The following is a 26,057-nucleotide window of genomic DNA, read 5'->3' as shown; positions in this document are numbered from 1 at the left end:
TTTGTTTGTTTCTTTGTTGGTGCACACTACCGCCCATCATGTTTTATCATGAGATGTGCGTAGTCTCTCTCTTTCGTCGTCACATTTCCGAGCCCTTATGTGGACATACGGTGGTTATACGTAAAAAATGACTATTAAATTTGGAAGATTTCTAAGATTTGGTTATGATTTTTCTACTGGCCGTCTGCTTTAATCCTCTTTAGGAATGCTGTTGTTGCCTCTGTCTCTACAACTCTGGCCGTGATGTCGAGGAATAGGATTACCTCAATCGACCTATATTCTATATGATTTATACAACGTCTTGTATCTAAATATCACAAAAATCACATATTTTGTGTTGAAAAAAATGATGATCATTATTTAGGTACTTACTGATGTTTATGTATGTGCGACTACTTGTCACTAGATGGCGGTAGGTAGTCGTAAAAGTCACGTCGGATGCCTATTGGTGATTCTAATAAAATTTTACACCATTGTTAGTAATAACACACTCGATAATTCAATCAAATGTTAACAAAAGATACTAGGTATGTATTGCAATACCGGTTCACTATTTTTATGCATAAAATTTTATGTAAATTAATTTGGCATAATATTTTAGGCACAATTTTTTCACGTATACCTACCACCTATGGTAAGTAAAAATCGTTATGCCTAATAACGATTTTTAAGCATAATATTCTAAAGCATATTGGCGGCTTATGGGTGGTCCAAGGGCCACCCCGCCGCACCCTGACCTACTGCTACACTATAGCTTTATGCTAATCAAAATTATGTAAAATACATTAGACTAAACTATAATTATGCTTATTGAAAAGGTATGCCAAAAAACAAGTATGTCAAAATACTATTATGCCTAACTCATTATGCTAAATTAAATTAGGATAAAAAAATATGCGAAAAAAAGGGATCCCTGTAATACCACGTAATTTGTTTCGAGAAGTAAGTAATTACCAAAACATTCGGTAATTTTTGTCACAAACAACAGCAAACCGCGCACAATAAGTGCATGATTTGTTAAACGTTGTAACACACCACAAAACGGCCGCCTGTCCTGCACCGAACGTAACAAAATTCATTATTGCCCTCCTGCAAATGATAACCTCATTTGTGAGGGAATGAATCAAACGTGTATTATAGCATTGTCACACAAGAGAATTATTGTGACGCCTCTCGTTACTAGCACACTTCGACGCCACCGGCGGAATAACAGTGGGATGGAGTGGCTGTTGTCAAGAATTAAATTTACTTATTTTCATGACTGACGGGGTGGTCGTCAGTGCCGATCGAAAGCCTAAAATGAATCGCATTCTTACTAAAATTTAACTCGATGGTACGAAGTTTAGGTCGCAAAGTGGATTTGCGTTAGGAGATTACGGTAAGCCCTCATATTCATATCAATCGTTCCGTAAAAGTTGATGGTAGGTCCGCAGTAGTGTGTACAAAGTGTAACTAGTGTAATTTACTGAAGCAATGGGTCATTATATTATAGTCATACCAAGAGTAATAGAACACATTCAGTTAACTAAGTACATCTGATTTTTTTAATGTACTTATTTAAAATTTTCATTTATGACACCTTCTGACTATGCCTCTGACTCTGCGGGTGCACAGTAGGTTTTCTAAACGAAACTTTAATAAATTATTGTCTTTATTCTTAAATATGACATATTTTTCACAAAAAATATAAATAATAAAGAGATTCCAGATTAAACTTTAATTAGTTTTTACAATACAAAATACCAAACATGCGACTCCACGGCACCCCTGTCCCAAAATTTTGCATTATCGCCACGAGTATGACAGCAAATGATATATACTCGGACGTATTATAAAAGCAATAAATAAATAAATTTGGTCATATTTAGAAGCCATTTTATTGTATTATGGCGTCGTTTGAATTATCATGGCCTTTGTGTCATCGAAATTTATAGTGCTAAATGAATTGAATTATCGTGCAGTTGTTTTGAAATTTTCAGTTTGGAAATGATTTTCACGTCCTACTAGTATAAATCGATAAATAAATTAAATAAATAGGGACAAATGACACAGATTGAGTTAGCCCCAAAGTAAGTTCGAAACTTGTGTTATGTGATACTAACTCAACGATACTATATTCTATAACATATACATAATTATATAGATAAACATCCAAGACCCGGGTCAATCTGAAAAAGATCATTTTTCATGTTGACCTGACCGGGATTCGAACCCGGGACCTCCACTGTAGCAGTCCGGCATGATGACCATTAAGCCACGGCGGTCGTCAAATAATAATTATTCAACGTCAAATAATTATTAATCGATACTAATAATAATTCAATGTTTAATGTAATCCTCTGAATTTTTGTATGGTAATATGCTGTTTCTTTTGGCATTCCTTCTGCTCATAGGAAATATCGATAGAAACTCATTAAAGTGATCTTTGTTTAATGCATTTTTGAAAGAAATGTAAGTAAATATTTTTATAGTATGAATTTGACAAAGTGAAAATAAATTCAAAAATAAAATTAACTAATTCCTGAAAAAAAAAACGCAGTTGCAAGACGTTGCAGAACGTATACATAGCGCAATGTTACAGAACTACAAATTCATTCATTCATTCATTCATTCTCCGTTCTTCAAACTATATGTGTGCAAAATTTCAAGAAGATATGTTTAGTAGATAGAGCGTGAAGAGGTAACAAACAAACTTACTTTTGCATTTATAATATTAGTTGGGATTGCTGGCAACAACTGAATAAGGATGACCAAGAACATAGATGGTTCGATGACATCCGATATCTATATATGGGACAATATTTCAGGGCGGAACCATACGCCACAATATAACCCGTATGGATACTAAAATTAAATTAACCAGTCTGTTAATTCAAGCCAGATTTTAATCACTTTTATCTAGTTTTTGCGGTGGCTGACAGCGCTCATTGTTTTGACGTTTGTGGCGGTACACACAAATAAATATACACACATTTTTGCTGATAATGAGTTGGCCTGTGTTTGACTGCGGTCGCGTGTGCTGCTGTGTCACGTAATTATTACTTTTAATTATGCGAAACGTTTGGCTAATTATAATTTGGTGAGTTTTTATTTTATTCGGAACAGGAACCGTCTCTTGAAGGCTTCGCTTGGGTAAAACCATAATAAATTATATACCTTCCTCTATAATCACTTTGTCTCTTAAAAACCCATGCATCAAAATCGGTTACGTAGTTTTCAAGATCTAAGCATACATAGGGACAGACATCGGGCGACGAAGTTTATAAAAAAACAATTTGATAAATTTTGATATTATAATATACCTCTAGTTAAAAATATAATTACCATAAACAGCGGAACTACTACGGTCAGCAGAATCGTGGATGCAAACAAGGTGGCTTTAATCGAGTCCTTAACTCGACGTAAGCTTTTTGATATCTCCGATAGTTGCAGCGTGGTACCGCGTGCAAAAAAGTTTTAATTCACATAGTAATTAAAAATTTACCTGTTTTTCTTCTCGAGTATCATTGTTATTAGATTAAAATAATCTATTCACCAGTATGAATACTGACATACATAACATAATCCACAGCACATCATTTGTGAGCACACTTTTATTTACTTGTATAATAGGATTTTTTTACATGTGTATTATTTTTTTGTGTTGTGGTTTTTAGTTTTTGGCAATAAATGTTCATTCATTCATTCATTGATTCATTCATTCATTCATTCATTCATTCTATCATTCATTCATACTTCGCTTCGCATAAAGGCGTTTAGCATTACTTTTTCTACTACCCACCACTGCCGTGTATTGTTCATAGTTGTATATATACATATGCCGGAGTTTACCCTGAGTGCCCCTTACCGCTCTCTCTCTGTACCTCTCACCGTAAGGTACATGCAATAACAATTGTTATAGAGAAGAACAGTGAGAATGTTTCCTCATAATGTTTTTCACTAAATAACTCTTCGTGTATTGACGCGCGGATCTGCGCAATGTACCTATTGTTTAATTGTTGTATCGGGCGTTAAATCATAAATAATCTCTTTAATTTTGGTGTCAATCGGATCTGCATACTGTGTCGTAGGTTAATTGGTGTAAATAATTAATGGCATCATACTATCGGGCAATAGTATACACATTCCAAAAATATTTATCCTCTCTATAAATTGCCCTGAATAATATGCTTTCTTAATTAAACATTTTGTTTTCATAATACAAATAATTAATCTAATTTGGATGAAGTTTTAATGACAAAATAAAGTACTATAATGGACCGATTGCAATTTAATCTACCTAAACATGTATGGTCTCAATAACGTAGGTATTGAAATCATTGAGTTAGACAACCCGATTTCTTTTTAAAGGCTTTAAGCGCCTTTTCTGCCGTCGCTACAATATCTTTACCAAAGCCGAGGCGGTGTTTACGAGAGCTCGGTCGCGTACGTTACGACAATACGCAGAGGCTACGAGTACGTATACGATAACTGTATTTTTTCAAACATTTCTAAAGAGTAGTGTATATTGATAGGATAGATTTCTGTATTTCTTTAGATTTCTGTCGACGAAATGTCAAAATTTTAAATATCGAAGATTGTCAAAAAATCGAAACGTTTGACAAAAGGATATAGTAGGTTATTAGGAAACGATATAATTTTGTTTTAGAGTACTTACCTGCGTATTTTTTCCGAGATGGATATATGTGCCATATGTCTTTATCTACATATTTATATTATGAAGTTAGGATTTATTTTAATCTATATAAAGATGAAAAATACAACATAAAACAATTTGACCTATCGGTCGCGCAAAATCGAGACATAACATTATTATAATACATAGATAAACGCGCGGTTCGTACGGTAGACGACCAACACAATATAGGCTGAAAATGTCTTCAATATAATACTTTTTTTCAACCCCACTGCAGTCCACTATTCAAATGCGCAATGAGCACACAAAATGCGCATAATCAGCGTAGATCGCTAACTCAGTCTCTTAAACTGACTGTAAATACTGCGCTAAATACCTGGCGGACTGTTAAGGCGATGCTACTTCTAATTTGAAAATAAATTATTTAGTTTCACCTGTTTGCGGAATTCAATGTCAGTGTAAAAATAAAGCATTATCGGGTGTTTAGTTTTACTGGCAAGTCTACATTTCAATGCTCGTAATTGTTTTACTAGAAACAAGTAAATAGTTACACTACTTTGTAGTACAACCAGGGATTGAACAAAATTTTTCCTTATGGAAATGATTAAGAATTGATGTGAAATTATTAAGGAATGAATATAGATTGAGCTTAAGATCACTACGTGTATGTGATTACTTGCGACAATGTCGGTCGGTAGGTAATCGTAAAGCTGACCCATGCGCCAACTCGTGAACGGGTGACTATATACATTATGTACTTTTATATATTATTAGAAAAAAATATTGTAAGAAACAATAATGGTAAGCCCTTCTGGCATGATAGGGACCAACACTATTCAAATGAGTTTCTTTCGGCATTTCTTCTCAACAGTGGTCGTTCCGAAATGTTAGTAGTTTGTAGCTTGTAAGAAATAACTATTTAATATAATATAAAATTGACGTGAAGAAGTGCATGTAAGGTCTAATTTCTGAATAAATGATTTGCATTTGCGTTTCAAATTCATGCCCGTAATAACACACTATAAAAGAAGATCCCCTTAACTATGCAGTGACCACAGCCGAGACAAAAACTAGTGGTGTGTGCTCTTTACGACAGAATTACACGAACAAAACAGATATTAAATTTGGCCTGTAAAGTGAGGGCTTAGCACCTTTCTGGACGGGCTCTAACCTTACTTACAATTTAGAATAGATAATGCCTTCATTGTGGTACTTTTGTTCACTGTTTTGGATAAATCTTAGGTTTATATTGTATATATACTATTATATACTTTCGTTGATTTATTTCCAATTAAGATTTTCAGTAGCCATTTCAAATCCGTCGTCGTCATTTCACAATATGAGGACTGAGGTTACGACTTCAAACATCACAACTCGCTTTCACAAAATCTAATTCCAACATCCACACTTATTTTGGAATTTTCATTAAATCCCTAGTATATATTCATAGAATTTCAAGAAGTGAGCTCTCAGATCCTTATATGCATAATGATATCCTTTGCCATACAACCAATTTTCACAAAAATATATTTTAATTTGTTTTATAAATTGAATAATATTATATTATTCAAAGTTTCTATTACAATATAATCAATCATATTTCGATTAAAACAGTATGAAATTAATTCAAATATTCAACCCCTAAATGACTATCATGGGGGTGAAACTTTGTATGAAAATCTTGTCTGTTCCGCTTTCGCAGAGAAATTCACGCGGACGAAACCGCGGGCAAAAGCTAGTGTAATATAATTTTTTTTAAATCTTGAATAAGTTTTTGTAAAGATATAATTAATGCTTCAACTTTGACAACAATAACCTATTAAAATTTATAGGAATCTCGTCTCTATTGCAGCCGTAACGAGTTCTGTGCAGGGTAACGTGACATGTGGTTGACTGTACAGACAAATCCACAAAATAAACCAATGTTAAAACAGTCAGTATTATGACATTATTCATTCATCGCCAACGAACAGCGTACGCAGTGATTGACAGAGCTTGAGAACCATTGTGTTACTTATTCCTCATAGATATTTAAATCTCTTAGACAGGACAAAAAAAAGTAATAATACTTATTTACGTTTACTATGTACTTGTATAATCACATGTTGTAGTATGTATCGCATCACTTGTATTTAAGTTAGGTTTTAATACATTATGCATCCGTATAGCATTATCTAAATAAAGGTTAACTGTTAGATAATGCTTTTAGTATTAAGTCTGCTTTTTGTACTATTCAAAATTGCATTTTTGTGCAATAAAGTTAAAATAAATAATTGAATAATTGTAATAAAGTGAATTAGTGTAGAATTTCGTAACATCCTGACCATTCAGTCTTTTTTAATACCAATATGTTATTTCTAATGTACTTATACAAAAGATATTTTTTGATTAAATGTACTGCAAAATAGGGCTACATTACAAATAAAACAACACAACGAATTTAATAACAGACTTTTGAGAACAAGCCTCAACAATCATTTAAAAAAAAACAAAATTTTATAGGTATACCTCTAAAATAAATTTCAATGTCTAAACTCCAAGAACAGAGATGAAACCAGTTTATAAATAAAGTAATTTTATGAAAATTGGTCCTTAATCACTACATATTATAAATCAAAGTAGACGCAATTTTAAGCCACGCAACAGATTTTAATGCAGTTTTCACAATTATTTGAACAACAACGTAGCAGCAGCTTTATACTTATATAATAACCTGTTAGAACCTACGAAGCCGAGCCGAGTCGCTAGTATGCTATGTATGCTTAGTACTTTTGAACCACGCCGTGTCTATTCCCTCATAAGGCTTGCGTGTTAGCAAGTGACGAGAGATTCATTCTCCCGATGACGAATTGTTCGGGCGATCTCTAAACCAAAACACTGCAACGGGTGCTTGCAGTGACACCATGTCGTTTATATTTTTAGGAATTTCCACCGATTGCCTTTATAACAGACAGGATAAATAATCATGTCTGTTTGTTTCATGCATTATTAAAAAAATAATTAAACATTACAATAATTTAAATTGTATTTTTTTAATAACTCTATATTTGAAACATTTCGCGAGTTCATTTATTTAAAATCTTTATCCATTATGGGGTAGACAGAGTCAAGAATTGCGAAATTACAAGGCAATGTCCATCAATAAAACCGCCACACTAACTTTAAGGCGGTAGGATGTTATCTTGACGCATATGAGAATAATATTTAATTACATTAAGGTTAGCCATAAATTTGTTTTGGACGATTTCAAATATATTGAAATATAGTTTTAATCTTATTCTTTAACAGAGAATTGCAAACTTCAGTTCAATCAACTAAATCCCGATCCATCCTTAATGTTTGGTCACCTCCATGCGCAGACGCACGTATCTTGATTTAAACCTACAATATGTACTGTTTTACGTTGAACACCGATGGATTTATACGGCTAACGGCCTGAATCACGCATTGTTGAGCTTATACATTTTTACGATGTAAATATTTATTCTAACGCCACAGAATAAGTTTGTGTGTCGTACAGAATGTAAAATAGAGGTGTTTTTAGGAACAAAAAAAAACGGACACAACCTACCTAGCATTTGGATGCATTAGTGAAACGAAATAAAATAAAGTATACTAATATACTGGTAAATTTAAAATTGATTGTGTCATTTGTTTAAATTAATTATTTGTTTAATAATTATTTTCAAAATTTACAGAAAATATATATAGGAATACCGTTCGTAGAATTACCTCAGTTAGCAATTATGTCAGTCATCGTTTCGGCACTCGAAGTGGCGTAATAGACACGGCATTAAATCAGTCGTATAAATTTTAACCATAATTCGTGGCAATAGCATTCATATTCCGTTGACACCGCGTGAAAAAATCTAAACAGCATATACCCCACATTGGGTGCCAAGGCCATCGTACTTAATCATCGAACATGATTCTCCCCAACTACCTATGCACACTTGTTTGTTTTGAAACAAATGGTTATGTTATGGCTTGAATTGTGTAATAAATATATCATGTACCTGATGTACTTTACGTTTTTTGGACGTGACTTACGAGATCTGTGTGATGGAGAGCACGTATAGGTTTTAAGAAATTTTAAAATGTAGGTGGTCTATTTTTTTTTTTCCATGAAAGTTTCGAGGCCCCTTTCCGGTTGGAATTTTGGATGTAAAAATATTTTAGGCTCGCTGTCGTAGTTGAAATTGATTTACATACCCATGTAAAGAGGAGAAAGGAGAACAAAGAGGGAGAGAAAATGTTGCCCTGACCGACCTCCAGCAACCTGGACACAACCATTTAATAAGGACCTGAAAGCGGCCAATTCAGGCGAAGAGACACACCACGACCACACACGGTGTGATGCAAAATTACTTCTAGAACTGATTCTTAACCAATTGGGATCATCATCAATGTTGCTAACACCGGTGTCAGATTTATTCAAGTCGGCTAAAGGCATCTTTTCTTCTTCTTGACATGACTTTTACGACTACGTAGTCCGCTACCTAGTGGCAGGTAATCTCATACACACCAGTGAACTAAACTGTCAACCAGTGTGCAGGTTTCCTCACGATGTTTTCCTTCACCGGAAGCAAGTGGTGGTCTATAATAATTGGGAATATATTGGTATAAAAAACCACTCGACGCTCATAATTACATCCCACCATCTCGACGGTTGGCGCTCAACTGCAACTAAACTATGGAATAAACTTTTATCAGCTTAGTGTTCCCTTATAGTTTCCACATTGGGGTTTTCAAGAAAAGAGTATGGCTTTCTCAAAAATTCGACAACGCACCGGTGACCCATATTAGGTTGCTGGTGTCCATAAGCTGCGGTGTTTGCTTACCATCAGGCAACCGACGTGCTCGTTTGCCCAGTATACTATAAAAAAAGAGTAAGGGACAAGAAGATATAATGAAGAGAAAAGGTAGGCAAGCGGACTTTGTGCTCCGTCGCTCTATGGCGGAGAAAGAAACCGAAAAGTAAACCGATATCACTCACATGAGGGAGACATAGAATGGCCATTGCTGCAAATGAGGTAAATAAGTTAAACTAATATTTTCTGTTTCCGCTTCAGTTAACGTAATGATTATTATTTTAAAATGAATTATACCAATTAATTGAATCTGGCAATAAAATGATTATGTCACACGCAGATAGTAATTATAGGAAAATAGATTTAAATTGTGCACATTAAAATATGTGATAAATTGGTTATTATTATTTTTATTAGATTATGTACATTGACGACCTCGGTGGCGCAGTGGTAAAGTTCCTGCCGCTGAACCGAGTGGTCCCGGGTTCGAACCCCGGTCGGGTTATGATGGAAAATGATATTTTTCTGATTAGCCCGGGTCTTGGATGTTTATCTACATATGTATATGTTATAAAATATAGTATCGTTGAGTTAGAATCCCATAACACAAGTCTAGAACTTACTTTGGGGCTAGCTCAATCTGTGTGATTTGTCCTAATATATTTATTTATTATTTATAGATTATTTATAAGTGAAAAATTATTAATAAAATATTGTATTCTTCCAACCCAAAACATACTTAACGACGGCTCTTGATATGAATTAATTGAAAGCAAAAATAGGTAGGTATTTGACGACCTCGGTGGCGCAGTGGTAAGGTTCTTGCCACTGGACCGAGAGGTCCCGGGTTCGATCCCCGGTCGGGTCATGATGAAAAATGATCTTTTTCTGATTGGCCCGGGTCTTGGATGTTTATCTATATGTGTATATGTTATAAAATATAGTATCGTTGAGTTAGTATCCCATAACACAAGTCTAGAACTTACTTTGGGGCTAGCTCAATCTGTGTAATTTGTCCTTAATATATATTTATCTAACGCCTGCTGCACACATCGAGGAAAAGTTGCCGCCGGACTTTGACGGGTTCGGCATACATTGCTGGTTTTTCATTACAATAAATAAAATCACTCATATAAACTACGCAATGTTCAAGCATTCGCGTCAGGGTTCGACGATAGTGCAGAGCCAGTATAAGAAACATCTAAGGTCGTATTTTTATAAATATATTTTGTTCAATATCTTTACAAATATTACGTCGAACAAAATACATACAATCGCACAAAATTATACAATAATTTAAGGTCTAGTAAATATACTTGCCTAAGTTATTGACCTGTATTAATGAAATTAATTTTAAAATCCCGAAAAATAAGCAATGGGGTCATCAATACCGGATCCCGCAAAATGATAATGAGTTGATAATAAAAAGCAAAATCCCGCGGGATCAACTGCAATCCAGCGATAGAATTTTACGAGAGCGGCGGACGGTAAGCAGTTGTCGTAAATACAAACGAGGATGGGTGTGCACTGGATGCGCTTTCACTTTAATGTAGAAAATAGAAAAACTTATGTACGTTTACATACATAGTGTTTGCCAGTTAGTCCTTTTTCAAATTCTCGTGTTTCCGGTTGCATTTTTGCTCTGTCACGGTTATTGCGTAAAAGTTAATCTTTAAATTTTGACAATTGGCGGTGACATTACGACGAGCCACCTACTTGACGTTAACCCTCAGCTTTTTATCCCTTAGCCCTTTAAGAGGCCTTTTTAACCCCCGACGCAAAAAGAGGGGTGTTATAAGTTGGACCGCTAAGTGTATCTGTCTGTCTGTGTACGTGGCACCGTAGCTCATCAACGGCTGAACCGATTTGGATGTGATTTTTTTTTATTTGATAGCTAATTTTTATGCGGTGGTTCTTAGATATGTTTGATCAAAATCTGTTCAGCCGTTCAAAAGTTGTAGCGAAATTAATATTGAAAGTCGAGGGTTTATTAATTTGTCTAACAAATAAAATTGTTGGACCTTTTTATCATAGAAATTGTTTTTATTATTATTATGATTATGAAACTTTGTCTTTCTTTCGCGTCTAAACGGAGTATTAGCTTCGTTTTGACGTGTGGAGTTATGAAAAGAGCTAAAGACTGCTTTAGATAATCAGTAATAGTAAAGTATGTATAGCACCGAAAATTGACAACAAGATTCCAAATCAATATAAAAGCTTCAACTTAAATCTGTTTAAAAATCACCTCAAGTCTTTATTAACTGATAAATGTTATTATACTTTAAATGATTTCTTCAATGATAGACTCGGATAGAATTTAGTGCTAGTATACATTATAATTCTTTTTTTGTTTTGTTATTTGTAGTGGATAGCATGCTCCTCTTTATTTATTTATATTTGCATACCTATATTCGGTAAAACGTGTATGTTTAATTCATTTTAACATCAATTTGTATATTTATACCTACTCATGTTTTTGGCAAATAAATATTTTCTTTCTTTCTTTACTGATAGGCTACTTTTTGGCGGACTTGAAAGATATACCGATCTTCGAAGTCACATCTAGTTGTGTATATGTTGCATCAGTTGCACATTAATGCAGCACGACTGTAACTATTACACCGTGAATTGTGGATTTGTTTTGCTGGTCCAATGGCTGAAAATATGAAAATGAGTTTCAAGTTTTCGAAGCAAACAGTCGTATTTTTATTAGTGGGCCAGTTACTGTGTCGCGAGTTTGCTTCGGACTCTTGCTGGGGAAGTTCATGTAAAATATTGTTTTGTTTTTAAATAAATTTGTAAACAAATAAAAAATGTGCCATAGAACAGTTACATGCTTTGTTTCTGTTTCGGTAATTACAGGGTACTGCGGCAAATGAGCCTAGGCCTTAAATTCAAATTCAAATCATTTATTCAGAAATTACACCTTCACAGGCACTTTTTCACGACAATTTTTATATTAAATAGTAATTTCTCACAAGCTACAAAGTACTGGCATTTCGGAACGGCCACTGCTGAGAAGAAATGCCGAAAGAAACTCATTTGAAAAATGTTAGTCCCTATCATGCCAGAAAAGCTTACCATTATTGTTTTCTTGGGGTGTAGGGGTGTCACCGCGTGTTGCCTACTTTGAGGCAATACGCGTGTGACACCCCTAGTGTTGCCAGACGTCCATACACTGCGGTTGCTACTCACAGTCAAGTGGGCCTTAAGATGGAGACAGAAGAATATAATCCCAATCCTATCTAATGTCATAAATGCGATAGAAAGTCTGTTACCTCTTCACGCTCTATCTACTCAACCAATCTTCTTGAAATTTTGCATACATATAATTTGAAGTTCTGAGAAGGACCCTTTCGTCACTGAAAAATAACTGCTCCCGTGAGAAATCACGCGGGCGAAGCCGCTGACGAAAGCTACTAGTGAATAAATAGACATCGTGATATTACGATCATAAAAATAACACATACAAAATGTATTAAAGAATCTTCAATATAAATCGTAAAGACTACATCAATACAGATGAACTCGGCAATTTAAGTTGATAGGAAGCAAGGTGGACGTACAGACGGACGAGTTCAAATATTAAACGTATTGAGTGAAGACGGCCCGACGGACAGGGGGAGCCACCCTTTAAGGGCAAGTCTCGAGGATATAATTGTATAAAGATTTATTTCTTTTATTAAAAAAAATGTTGCACAGAATTACAAAAATTATGAACAAAATGGAACACAATTTACTATATTTTTTTCTTGAAAAAAAAAGGCGGGCTGCATCGTCATCTTTGTCAGCACTTAATGATCCCACTGCTGGGTATAGGTCTTTCTCAATTTATGCTAATTTTGGTCTCTTTTTATGTTTAGGTGGCATTATTGTGGCAAGTTAGACCCATTCTATCCATTTACCTCCGCATAATCAATAAATTGATTAAATCTCAAATTTAGAAAGACACTTTCATAAAAAATATTTGACAGAAAGCTAAACTAAACAAACTATACAAGGCCATCTCCAATAAAATCATTGAGGTAACAGGCCAAAAGGCTGACATAGACCAGAGATTAATACGTGGCAATGCTGTCAGCCTTCTGGGCACGCTACCTCACGGTAACAGAATTACAGTAACTGGCATGTTTGTAAAATATTTAATTAATCCTTTCTATTTTTATTTTAACAATTTGTTTTTATCAGTTTTCATTTCTTTTAGTTGTAAAATGTAACATATAATGTAACAATAAATCAATATATAAAAAAAACATATCGTTAGTCTTCCCCTTAACCAGATGCAGCGGATTTCAAGACGGACGGGGGCAGGTAAAGGGGTCAAACGTCATCGATCGGCGACTCCCGGCGATCATTACTGCGTTTTATATCGGACTCTAGTGTCCGGTACATGTACCTGTGATCTTAGAGATATATTAATGAAAGAAGTATTTTTTTTTTGCAAAAATGTCATATCTGATACAAGCTTTTATAATTTGTCTGAAATCTGGAATCTTGTTGTGTTCAATGCATGACAAAAAAGTTGTGTCGTGTCGTGTCGTGTCAGCGGTTCCCGATGAGAGAACCCCTCAACAGCAGTAAATTTTTTCTTGTGTCAAAAAGGACATTTTCGTAATAAAACTTATCATACACAAATATCTACTTTTCATGCCAAATCACTAGTATTTACGCGCGGTATTGTGGGTCTTTAATTTTAAATCAGAATCCGACCAATCAACAGAGAATCAAATTAATCAGTCATTTTATAATTTATTTTAACACGTAGATACTTGGCTATATCTCGAATTAGATTATACTCGTCGACGATTAAATCTGTTTTCGAAGTGATTTCGGCTCACTGAGCCGCCACAGTTACTTGAATCAGAACAATAAAATTTTACTACACTTTGTCGATACAATTCGTTGCGTCATCAAAAAATCGTTATCTATAAAGTCGGTATCAATGACGTTAACTCCCAAATAAGCTTGCGTATGGCGCGGGCGCTTGCCAAATAGAAAACTGAACTCACAAGTTTCTGATATCTGCTGGATCGGCCAACTTTCTGCGCCAATAAGAGTGGTGCTGGAGTCGGCAGCCTTTGTAATTTTTTGGGAACTATCGCCCAAAAAAAATTGCTGTCAAGTTACAGATGTTATTTAGCTGATCACCTGATAATATAGTAAACACCTTCTATTCGTATATTCACCTGTTTTGATCTGTCACCATCGGACAGATGCTGACAGATCAATGTGTTGCATTCGGTCCACACTTTCGTCTCCAAGGCAATCTTATAGTGGTATTTTAAAGTTGTTTGTTGTGTTCGAATAGGATTGTTATTATATTCAGAACTAGATGTAGCCCGGTGCTTCGCTCCCGTGGGAATTTTGAGATAAAATATAGCCAATATAGACTATAGAAATCTTGCATAATGTACCTTTCTAATGGTGAAATAATTTTTGAAATCGGTTCGGTAGTTTCCGCCTCAAACATTCAAACTCAGAAAGTCGATATTGCATTATTAAATCCTTTATCCACATATTTTTTTTTATATTTTGAATAAAATTAAGTAATTTTATCCCACTTTTAATCTCATAAGATTAAAAGTGGGATAAAAAGACTCGAAAGTTTCCTAAAAAAATAACGCTGATGGCATCCCTACATTGCTCGTTTGCAAGCAGAATAGAACACAGGAGTTTTTTACTGTTCTTATTTTGTTTTCGGCGGTTACTTTTAATTCCACTTTTAATTTGCCGATAACTGTTAAATATTGGCAAAGAAATAAAAATAAACATTCACATAAAATAGTACAAAAGCATAATATCCTGTAATATTATTATCTATAATCTTTTTAATAAGCTAAATGTGTTAGATTTTAAACTATCATAGGGATATTTCTGATTTATAATTTTGAAATTCTTATTTAAAGCTTTAGATAGTTAATCCTACTAACCGTATATTATTTATATTTCATAATAAACCACAACACAATATTTGTCTTAAATAAAAAAGACTCTTTCACTTCAGTGAATTGTTTAGCAGAAATTCGAAAGAGAACAATGCAAAGAATTTAAATACCATACTTATACTGACCATATGCATTGTCATACCCAGACTGACCCCTGACGGACAGGGGGTAGTTTGGGGGACGTCGTGCGTAAAATTCGTCTCCAACCCTCCTCCCTAGGCCCTTTGGAATCAGGGTGGATTATGGCTTCATCTGTCTCTATTTTGTCTGTAATGAAATTGTAATAATTAATTAATTAAATATTGATAAGAAATTTTATTAAACGATGAACATGTGGAGGCCCAGTGGTTATTATCTTCCACCTGTGAAAGGTCCCAGGTTCGAATCCTACTCGTGACACATAAGTTTGTATACCAATCTGTTTCATGTAAACGCGATGGAAATTTTCATTAAACATGAGGGTCGAAGCCATTATATACCATATATATTGAACACATAACACAGAACAGATATGAAAACAAATGAAGAAGTACTAGACAAGATCAAAGAGAGAAGAACGTTATTGAAAGCAATAGAGACAAGAAGAGGAAAGATGTTTGGCCGCCTTATACGACACAACAACTTTATGAAATATCTGATTGAAGGAAAAATCGAAGCAAGAAGAGGAAAAGGAAAGCCAAAAAGGGCATTCCTAGATGAAATAAAAGAGAATGCAGAGCTCGTGTCGTATAGGGAGGTGAAATCGGTGGCCGAGGACAGAATTAGATGGAAAATGCTCCAGCGACAAGAACAAAGTTCTTAAATTTATTGATGATAATATTGTTATAATGGCCACGACCCTGAGCCATGAGGAATATATATATAAGAAATAAACACAAAATGATGATCGTTTTTTTTTATAAATGTGGAATAAAGGTTTTAAGTGTAGCTCAATAGACACCAATCAAAAAAAATATGCTGGAATGAACTACATTTAAAACTACTATCCTAGTTTGTGCTAACTCCCGCAAAGAAAATTAATTATATATATAATAAATAAATAGGGACAAATCACACAGTTTGAGCTAACCCCAAAGTAAATTCGAGACTTGTGTTATGGGATACTAACTCAACGATACTATATTTTATAACAAATACATATATAGATAAACATCCAAGTCCCGGGCCAATCAGAAAAATATCATTTTCCATCATGAACTGACCGGGGATCGAGCCCGGGACCTCTCGGTTCAGAGGCATGTACTTTACCACTGAGTCAATAAAATACATCATAGTGTATTTATATGTATTGTAAAATACATGATGTATTTTCTATAATATTATTAGCTTGTAAAAATTTACTGTGCGCGTGTTTGAGGCTAATTTAATAAGTAAAAAAAACTACGGCACGTAATTAAACAAGATTAATTATAACTCCAATAAGTATGTTAACGCAACAATCACGCGCACAGCGCGCCGTACGTAGGGTCAGCAGGTAAACAAAGCATTAAGGGTAGATTAGCAAAAAGCGGGTGAAATATGGCGGGCCTGTAAATTTTCTTACGACACCCCCCTGACGCCCCGCTACATCGACAGTGCGCTGACACGAGGAGCGATAGCAAAAAAGTTGAAAATGAAAAAAAACATCAAATTTTTTTTCATGCAATCTTTAGAACGTTTCCATGGGAGAATGAATATAATAACACCTTTGCTCTAAAGTCTAATAATTGTAGATGCAATCTAGATTGGCTCGCATTTAAAAAGATCGAGATTATGTTTTCAGCTATTTGACGTAATATAATTCCGCGCAAAAATTTTGGATTCGGACGAATTTTCCAAGATTATTGTTAGTTTAGATGATTTCTAGTGGAATATGGTAGAAATTTAATTCTTGAAAGAAAATATTCGAACCTTATTTATGTTGTTTCAAATAAAACATAAAAAATAATAACAAAAATATATTCATTATGTACCCACTTTGTCTGCTAACCGTTCCCTCGTCTCTCGATTCGTCCCGCCGAAAATTTTCGTTCGAGCCGTTTCTAAAGCGCCTTTTTTAATCTCTATAAATCAAATTTATGACTTGTGTAAGCTTTCTGTTTTATTTACCCTTTTATAATTTTGTTGCTTTATATCGCAGGTCGGCGACACGAGAAACAAATGGGATTATATCACACTGATGAATTTAGGTCACACCTTTGGCAACTGTAATGGTTTTCAAAAATATTTGTGTAATAATAAGGTTTAATTAAGTAGAATCGATTTGACGCCGAAATGACAGAACTAATCACTATTATGAGCAGATACGTAACTTTTAAGATAAAAACGAAATATATAAATATAATTTAATATTTTAACGCAATGTTATTTAACAGCTTCATATATAGGATAAACATCCTAGACACATATGAGAGCATACTTTTAATTTTAAAACTTCGCAAAAAGGGCAGCTAATAGCTACCTTAACAATATTTAAACACGTCACGACAAGGCACCGACTCCGCACACTTCCTTGCTCTCATTTAGGGCTCCCTGGGCTGATAATGTAACCCTATTCTTGACATCTGTTGAAACTGTGCAAGTAATTGACAAAAATCTTCACAAAATTTCTTTTCTTCAGTTGGTGACAACGAAAATAAGTTATATTTAAGTTAGATAGCTTTTATTTAATCTAAATTAATATAAATTTGTGTTTATATTGTTAATTCTATTTTGTATTTAGTTTAAATTAATGTATTTACCTAATTTTGTGTTTTAAAACCTATGATTTTGATTTTGTTATTGTCAAATAAGGGCTCGATTCGATTGGTCTTTACTAAAATTATTTTATTATAGCGTAGTCCAATCTCATTTTACTTTCTATAGTTATGTCCCTACATATTAATGACTAAGTTCCGATTGAAATGGGTTTCTCGTTTTGCGCGTAAAAAATATTTTCATCAACTTATCTTCCAGTGCAGATTCAATCAATTCCTATTGATAGAACCTGCACACTGGTTGACTAATTAAGGTTTCTGCAGTGAAGTGTATAACCATACTATTATAATTTCAACGTAGAATTCGCTGAACTGGCTCTATTTCCATGTATATTACTGGCATTTCCTTGCGTTTTGATACAAAGCTCACATTAGCAACCAGCGATGTAGATTCACATCTGAGTTTAGATATATATTAGTTCGCTGATAGTGAGTAACTGAAGAACATGGTCAAGATCTCCAAGATGACCGGATGATAGCGGCCAGCGTTTCCCTAGAACATTCGTCAGGTCATCCGACCAAATGGTTAGGTACCTAAAATTATTAATTTAACGGAACCAACCAAAATTTCGCCCCCCCCACTCAGTGCTCTCACACAAAACCTTTGACGAGCTAGCCACTGGTTACGTCACGAGCACAAAGAGGTTACATAGAAAAACGCGCCAACGCTTAAAGCGCCCCCTGAGGGTGAAAATGCAAATATGAAATATGAAAATGAAGATGGCATGTAATAAAAGTGATATACTGGGCTCCGTAGAGCCATTCCGGAGTACTCGTCTCGTCAGTTTTATGCCTCGCCGTCCGTCATATTCTGACAGCTTTCATGGGGCTTCCTTGGGCCGGGGTGGGTCATTCCCCCAGATTTATTATTGCAATGTTGACACGATGTTTTATGTTTAATATTTGGGGGTATGAGGTCGGCGGAGGTTAAATTAAGGACGTATTTTTGACGACCCTGTGATGTTAACAATTCGCCATCCAGGTTCGAATGGCAAGTATCGAAGATTGTGCAAATTGCAATAAGTACTTGTTTGGCACTCTTTTTATGTTAGTAAAATTGTTATTCAGACAAATATTACCTTTTTCTCGCCGTCGTTTAAAGAGTTCATTATTATTCGGCGTGGATTTTTTATTTTAGATAATTTTTTATTTCTAAGTTTTATTTTCAGTTTTCAATTATTCTTATGCCCGTTTCTGCTTGTATCGATAACATCACTAAGTATTATCAGTTATAAATAATAGTCAGCATGGCAATTTATACAAATAATCTGTGAATCTCTCTCCCCTCGCGTTCTCCACTGCATTCGGCTGTAACACCGCAAAATATATTCGTTCAGTGTAAAAAAAAATAACTTTAACATTTGGCTGTGATTTTACAACCGACCGCTTTCATTGGACCCTCCTTGGAAGTATTAATGTTGTCAGAAGCCAAGGCTATCTCCGACCCTTCGTAAGATGTCCAAGTCAGAACTACGGCTTTTTCTAATAGTCAAATCCAAATTTTACGTTAAGAAATAAACTGTTTACAAGTCTTTTATTTAACACTGTGAAGGCGCAATGTAAGGTTGAGTTAGTGGTGTACAAAATAAGTACTGAAGTATATTGAAAATTGTTTTATTTCGGGAACATATCTCATCAATGGGCGTATTACTCTATATTTTATCTGTATTGTCCGAGTGTCTGACTTATGCCCACCGCGTGTACGAGAGGTACGGTACCGCCCCACCTGTGTTAAAAATTAATTGATGTACTCATCCGTTTTTTTTTCGACTATGTTGAATGGTATTCTATGACTTAACCTTATTTTTAACCCCCGACACAAACAAGGGGTGTTATATAAATAAAGAAATACAGTTTATCACATCAAAATGGTAATAGAAGAGACAATGTACTAAGTTGAAATATTGTTTATCTGTATGTGAGATCATATACGAGTAGCTACCTAACTTCATAATTCATTCTTGCAATAATGTTATTGCGAAGATCAAATACCGTTTTACCCTTACCTCATATTCGTATTCCTTATGGCTGAGGGTCGTGGTAATTACGTGGAATGAAACACACAACAACTTTCTTGGCAAAATTAATGTAGTGGGTTGCCATTGCCTTCTCAATTTCACACACAAGTTAATTATCAACCAGAGTGAAGGTTTCCTCACGATGTTTTTCTTCACCGGAAACAAGTGGTGGTCTATGAAAATTATACAGATTGGTATTCAAATTCATGTAGCATGAGTAGGATTCGATCCTGTGACTTGTCGATCCACAGGCGAGCGTCTGAACCATTTTATACCTGTATCCAAACCTGAAGGATTCACTAGTTCGATGGTTTCTTGTTAATGTTTAAGCCTTTTTTCCTAAATTTTAATTGAATTATATTTACTGTGTCTCACTGCAAAAAATTATATACTTTGTACAAATTTAGTATATATTTTTTCAAGTAATTTAATATAAAAGTTTTCACTGAGTCTGGTCATCTTTAAATATCTGAAATTCAGGCGGCATTTTTACTCAAAGCGCCGAAACTGAGATAACCATTCAAAGCGAAAGCTGGTGTAATAATTTATTTCTAAAGGAGTCACCTGCAACCTCAAAGACTATCGACTACCGTGATAGCTGTCCCCGTCAATGCACACATCTTTACCAACCACACTTCTAATATATCAAGCGCGACCAACCCTGAGTTTTCATCTTTACCAACTTAAATTTCCGTTCCAATTTCAAATTTTGAACCATAAATTCTTGATCATAGAGTTGAAGCTTTTTCGTGGTATGTTTGAGTAAATTTGGCGTTTAAGTGTGGAGATAGCGTTTACGAAGCTAGCTGCGGCTACGTCTGAAATATGCAGGGACCGTATTGAGGGTGACCTGTACAAAGAGGGAAGTATAAGATGGTCCGCGTGCAAGGTGTGGGGCTCGTGTCCACTACTCTACACGGCACGTGAATATGTATGCTCCTCGAGGCTTCGCTCCCTTGGGAATTTCGGGAAAATTATACCCCGTGTGTTATTCCAGGTTATATTCTACCCGTGTACCAAATTTCATAACAATCACTCCAGTAGATTTTGCGTGAAAGAGTAATAAACATACATACACACACACACACACATCCTTACAAACTTTCGCTTTTATATTAATACTATTTGGATATATTTGAGATATTTTTTTTTTAGTTGAATTGTTCCGCGAACTTAATAAATCTAAACGTATACGTAAAAACTGTGCATTTTATTGTTTAAATTACATTAGAATATAAATTTTATAATAAAAAAATTCAATCTCACCTCAATTAGATTAAAGATCTCACCTAAATTACAGTAAAGATTTAACGAACATTTTCACACGATAATACATGTAATAAATATACTCGTATATTTAATAAATATATTTGTGGATACGACGTGCAAGGCAGCTAAGGGATCAGCCTCAACATCTGATAGCACAACAGCATTCCCAAGCAAGTCTTAAAATTGAATCTTCACATTTTTAAACAAGTCTTTTACGGAACCTTTGGGAATTCACAGGCAAGAAGGAAACACATGAGAATAACAGTTAATATATTTATTAAATCAAATTTGCCCATAATTATACCAACCAATGGAAACAAGGCCTCATTTTCAAAAGCCCTTAGAGACACGTGTGTCAAAGTGACCGCTATAAAACATGTATGCACTAACTTAGCAAGTTAGTGCTTAGGTGTTGCCAACTGAGCTTTGACTCAGAATGCCTGCAATTTGCTTTGAAATCGCCGAACGCCGACGATAAGATGGTGTCGCCACCATCGCACAAAGTGCATTCAAAATGTACATAAGATAGTGTTGTGAACGAATTCTTGTATGCTCTAGAAAATACCGAAGTGCAACGAATATATTATAAATTTAAACATATTTTACGTTACGTATAAACGTCGAACATAACTTCGGCGAACATAACCAAATTGACATAGAAATCACTCATATGTAGTCACTTCTTTGTCATGTTGCTCTATTGCTCAAAATGGGTTGTTTAGATGTTACATTGGTATGAAAAGACAGACAGATAGATAAAACATTTATTTGTAAACGACAACACAATACACAACCAGACTAAAAACACAAAAAAAAACATAGTATTCCCAAAGCATAATTGAAGTGAGTGTTCTTACAAAAAGGCCCATCTCAGTACACGTATCACCCAGAGGGGCGATACACCGATTTTCAGATGAGACCTGAATCAGTGCGCGTACGGTGTGTGTGTATATTAACAGTAAGGACGGAGATATAGAACTACACGTACCCAACATAGTAAATAAAGAAAAAATAAATAAAATACAATATAGGTAAATTAGGACCGGTTGCAAGTTAACAGTTTTCAAAAGGCACTAAATACATAAACTAATAGCTGTCCAGAAGCACATAAAGTATACAAACTTTGTTTTAAAAATATATAAACATTTTCGAATCCTCAGTCGGGTGAAAAATGAGGAGAAATAATGAAAAAAGAAACTGAAGCAAGACGCACACGATCACAGACTGATCACAAAGAAAGACCAGCGCTGGCCCTAATTTACACAACAGAGCTTGAATTAAAGCTTTCCTTGCGAGCTTGAAAGCTAATCTAAGGACAAAAGCTTTATTACTACCCGCCCGAGGGTGTGGGACGAGTGTAGCTTTGTTTATTTTAATTTTTTCGCCTGAAAGCCTGAAAGCTCGCTGACAAAGACTATGAGAGATTTTGTTCTTAAAAATGTTTGTGGACTCTAAAATTGGGCTCCAGCCATATGGACTAATTTTAATCATCAACTGTTATAGATATAACTGTTATAATTAATGTATAAATTAATGTTAAAATTAATGTTTACCCAATAAAAAGTATAAAACTGGGTTTATTTCATAATGAATGTATGAAATAAACCCAGTTTATTTCATACATTCATTACATCCTCTTTATTTTTTTTCCACGTGGAAAAACGTCAGCATATTATATTACCTTACTTCATTAGTGAGGATAGAAATAAAAATGTATTTTTTTTTTATTTTTTCTTATCAATAGTTTTTATTTTTTTTAGTTGGAAATAAACGGCCTAAAGTAAAATGAAGTTTTGCCGTTTTGTTGATTTCGAATCGTCGATATATATTTTTTTTCCTATAGACCTCACAGAGCATAATATAATAAAACATAATTTAGTTAAGCTAGCACATCTTATGCATTTAATGGATTTGAAAATAAACTAAAAAGAACTTTTTGAATACTGGCCACCTATAAAAAGTTTTCTTTTTAAAACTCTGGCCCACCGACATAACAAAAAACAATGTTTTCTTTTTAAAACTCGCACCATTGTCAAGAAAAGCCCAGTGTTCACATATGAGGCTGACAAAAACTCATGACGTGACATCTCATGAGGCTCATCAAGCTGTTAGAACAATGCTCCCACCAAATTATTCGTCATTCTCCTCGGAACAATAGCCTGGTTTACTAGTTTTATTGAGTTGGTACGCATAGAGCTGACAATGGTTTCTGTTATTTAAGTCGATCAACAATTTGTTTTAATCTGCCTCACTACAGAAATTAGTATATTTACACTACAGAAAGTACTGTTTACGGTTTACTGATACATGTAGATGTGACTACATTACATAATATATTTTATACTAAAGAGACTTCTTTGAAATCTCCCAAATACGGAAAACAGTAGAAAAAAAAATTACTAAATCCCTGTCATTATTCATTAAGTTCTCCCACGTGGAAGATGAAGAAGAAGCAATAAAGAGATTTTTTTCATGTTACAGGTCGGACGAGCCAGCGGTTGCCTCATGGTAAGTGATTACCGCTGCTTAGGCACAGCATTCAGTACCTATTATTTTGTCTCTGTTTAGTTAAAATATGTAGGGTACATACAATAACTAGATGAGTTAAAAAGCATCTGTGACATGTATAACAAATCCATTTACATACAATAATGTTGACTGTCTGATTATTTATTGATCTAAAATATTGCTTGCGAAGGTTTTTTTTTTTTCAATTTCGACGAACGATTTCTAACCGCGCCCTAGACTGTAGCGTAATTAGGACTAATCTAGATCTAAGTTCATGTCTTCCTTTTCGAGTGTGTTAATTGCTAACACTGGTGTCAGATTTTTCAAGTAGCTTAAGACTATCAGGATTTTTACGGTTACATACCGCGTCTAGTGCCAAGTAATCGCATACACACTACTGAGTCGAGTTGCTGTCAAAATTTTAGATCAAATAATCATTATTTTTCGTCATATCATAATCACATCACATTACAGTTCTTTTTTTTTTTTACAAAATTAAAACTATGTCGTCTCTTGTCGATATTTGTTATGTTTCAGGCGAGCTTAATGTGGACATAGCCATGAGAATATAAGAAATCACGCGTACGTTACGTTTACTTGTGAAGTTATGATAGTGAAATGATTTTTTTTTTAAATTGTTTATTTTCAGTCATAACATCAACACATAAATAATATTGTCTACTTTTTGTCACATTTTCGTCTGTTTGTTGGAACGTTACACTTATGACAATTAAAAATAAAGTTTATTCAGTGAATTTTTCACGACACACAAGATTATCTTTTAACAATCAAAGTGGACAAGTAAATCTGAATTATTTTAACCATAGTTTTGTGTCATTTCGCTGTAACTGAACTTAATTATACCACAAATTTTAAATGTTAAAACTGACACGACACACAAAGCCGAATTGACGCTATCAAACTCGAATCAGCACAAGCGAGCGCGTGGAAAATCCCCGAATTCGCCAAGGTTCCGTAGATCCGAGTAGATCCAAAAGGAATTAATGCAAAACAAAAGTCTCGTATCAGGATGGTGGGCGGGAATGGCAGTAAATTACTGGATGGGCGTCAACCCACCGCCATGTATCAATCAGTTGTGGATTTATGGGACAGCCACTTGGAAATCGTTAGTCGTGGAGCAACGTCTTTCGCTTTTTCGCTTTTTTCTCCCGGGGGTTAATTTGGGGGTGTATTGTTAGTTGAAACGGCGGTGGAGGCTAAGACACGACTTTCTAAGAAATAAAAAAATATTTGCAAAAAAATATAAGTAGGTAGGTATATAGGTATACAAGTGCTTACATGTTATGAGAAAGTCGCCCCCTTCCGTCTGTATGAACGCGATAAACTAAAAAAACCACAGGACGGATTTTTGTATTGTTTCAACCAATAGATAGTGTGATGAATCCTATGGACGTGAGAGAAGCCAGCTCGGGCCGTTAGTAAATAATAATTTTAATTCAAACAGGCAGACACGATAGGGGGACTTATTTTTATAATATTTAAGGATAAGGATTAACTTCACAAGATTATTAGGTATTTCTCTCAATCAGCTCTCTAACAAGTTCAAAAAACCCCCGACTTTCAATATTCATTTCGCTACAACTTTTTAATGGCTGAAAAGATTTTCATGATACATGGCTAAGAAAACTCCGAATAAAATTACCTATGACACAAAAAGAAACTAAACGAAAATCGGTCGAAGCTACACAGACAGACCCGTTAAACTTATAACACCGCTCTTTTTGCGTCGGGGTCTTTTTGTTTTTTATACACCTATTATAAAAAAATACGTCTCATCCCCTTCAATTGTGTTGAAATCTTTCGTAACAAGATCACATCAAAATTATGACAAAAGATTTTTATTTCATTTAGATTTACATCAGGAATAAGCACCATGCTTGCCAACATTTTAAAATAATGGACTGAAAATAATCGTCACATTACCCATTGGTGTGTGCTTACGGCCTGCGGCATCATCGACATGAAAGGCTTGTCACACGGACAGACAGACAGAGGAAATTAGCCGTTGTCCAGCGCATTTTTCCATTCTTGTCACGTCACGCGGCTGACAAAGAGCGTGCGATCAGTAATTTCGTTTTCGAGCTAGCGGTCGCGCGAGGCTTTGCACCCGTGAC

The 26,057-nt window shown here is 34.7% G+C and overlaps 1 long non-coding RNA gene across 1 annotated transcript in view; it reads left to right on the top strand.

The window, feature by feature from the left end:
• The window catches only part of LOC135310069 (uncharacterized), a 121,280-nt gene extending 96,458 nt beyond the window's left edge, over positions 1–24,822 (top strand). The window contains exons 2-3 of the long non-coding RNA XR_010370360.1: positions 23,896–23,922; positions 24,460–24,822. This is a non-coding gene — a long non-coding RNA (uncharacterized LOC135310069). The remainder of the gene's footprint in view (positions 1–23,895; positions 23,923–24,459) is intronic.
• The last annotated feature ends 1,235 nt before the right edge of the window (positions 24,823–26,057 follow it).

The sequence above is a fragment of the Plodia interpunctella genome, chromosome 3 (assembly GCF_027563975.2).
Source record: "Plodia interpunctella isolate USDA-ARS_2022_Savannah chromosome 3, ilPloInte3.2, whole genome shotgun sequence".
Classification (NCBI taxonomy): domain Eukaryota; kingdom Metazoa; phylum Arthropoda; class Insecta; order Lepidoptera; family Pyralidae; genus Plodia; species Plodia interpunctella.
Note: the sequence above shows the minus strand (reverse complement) of the source record. Positions and strands in the feature narration are given on the sequence as shown.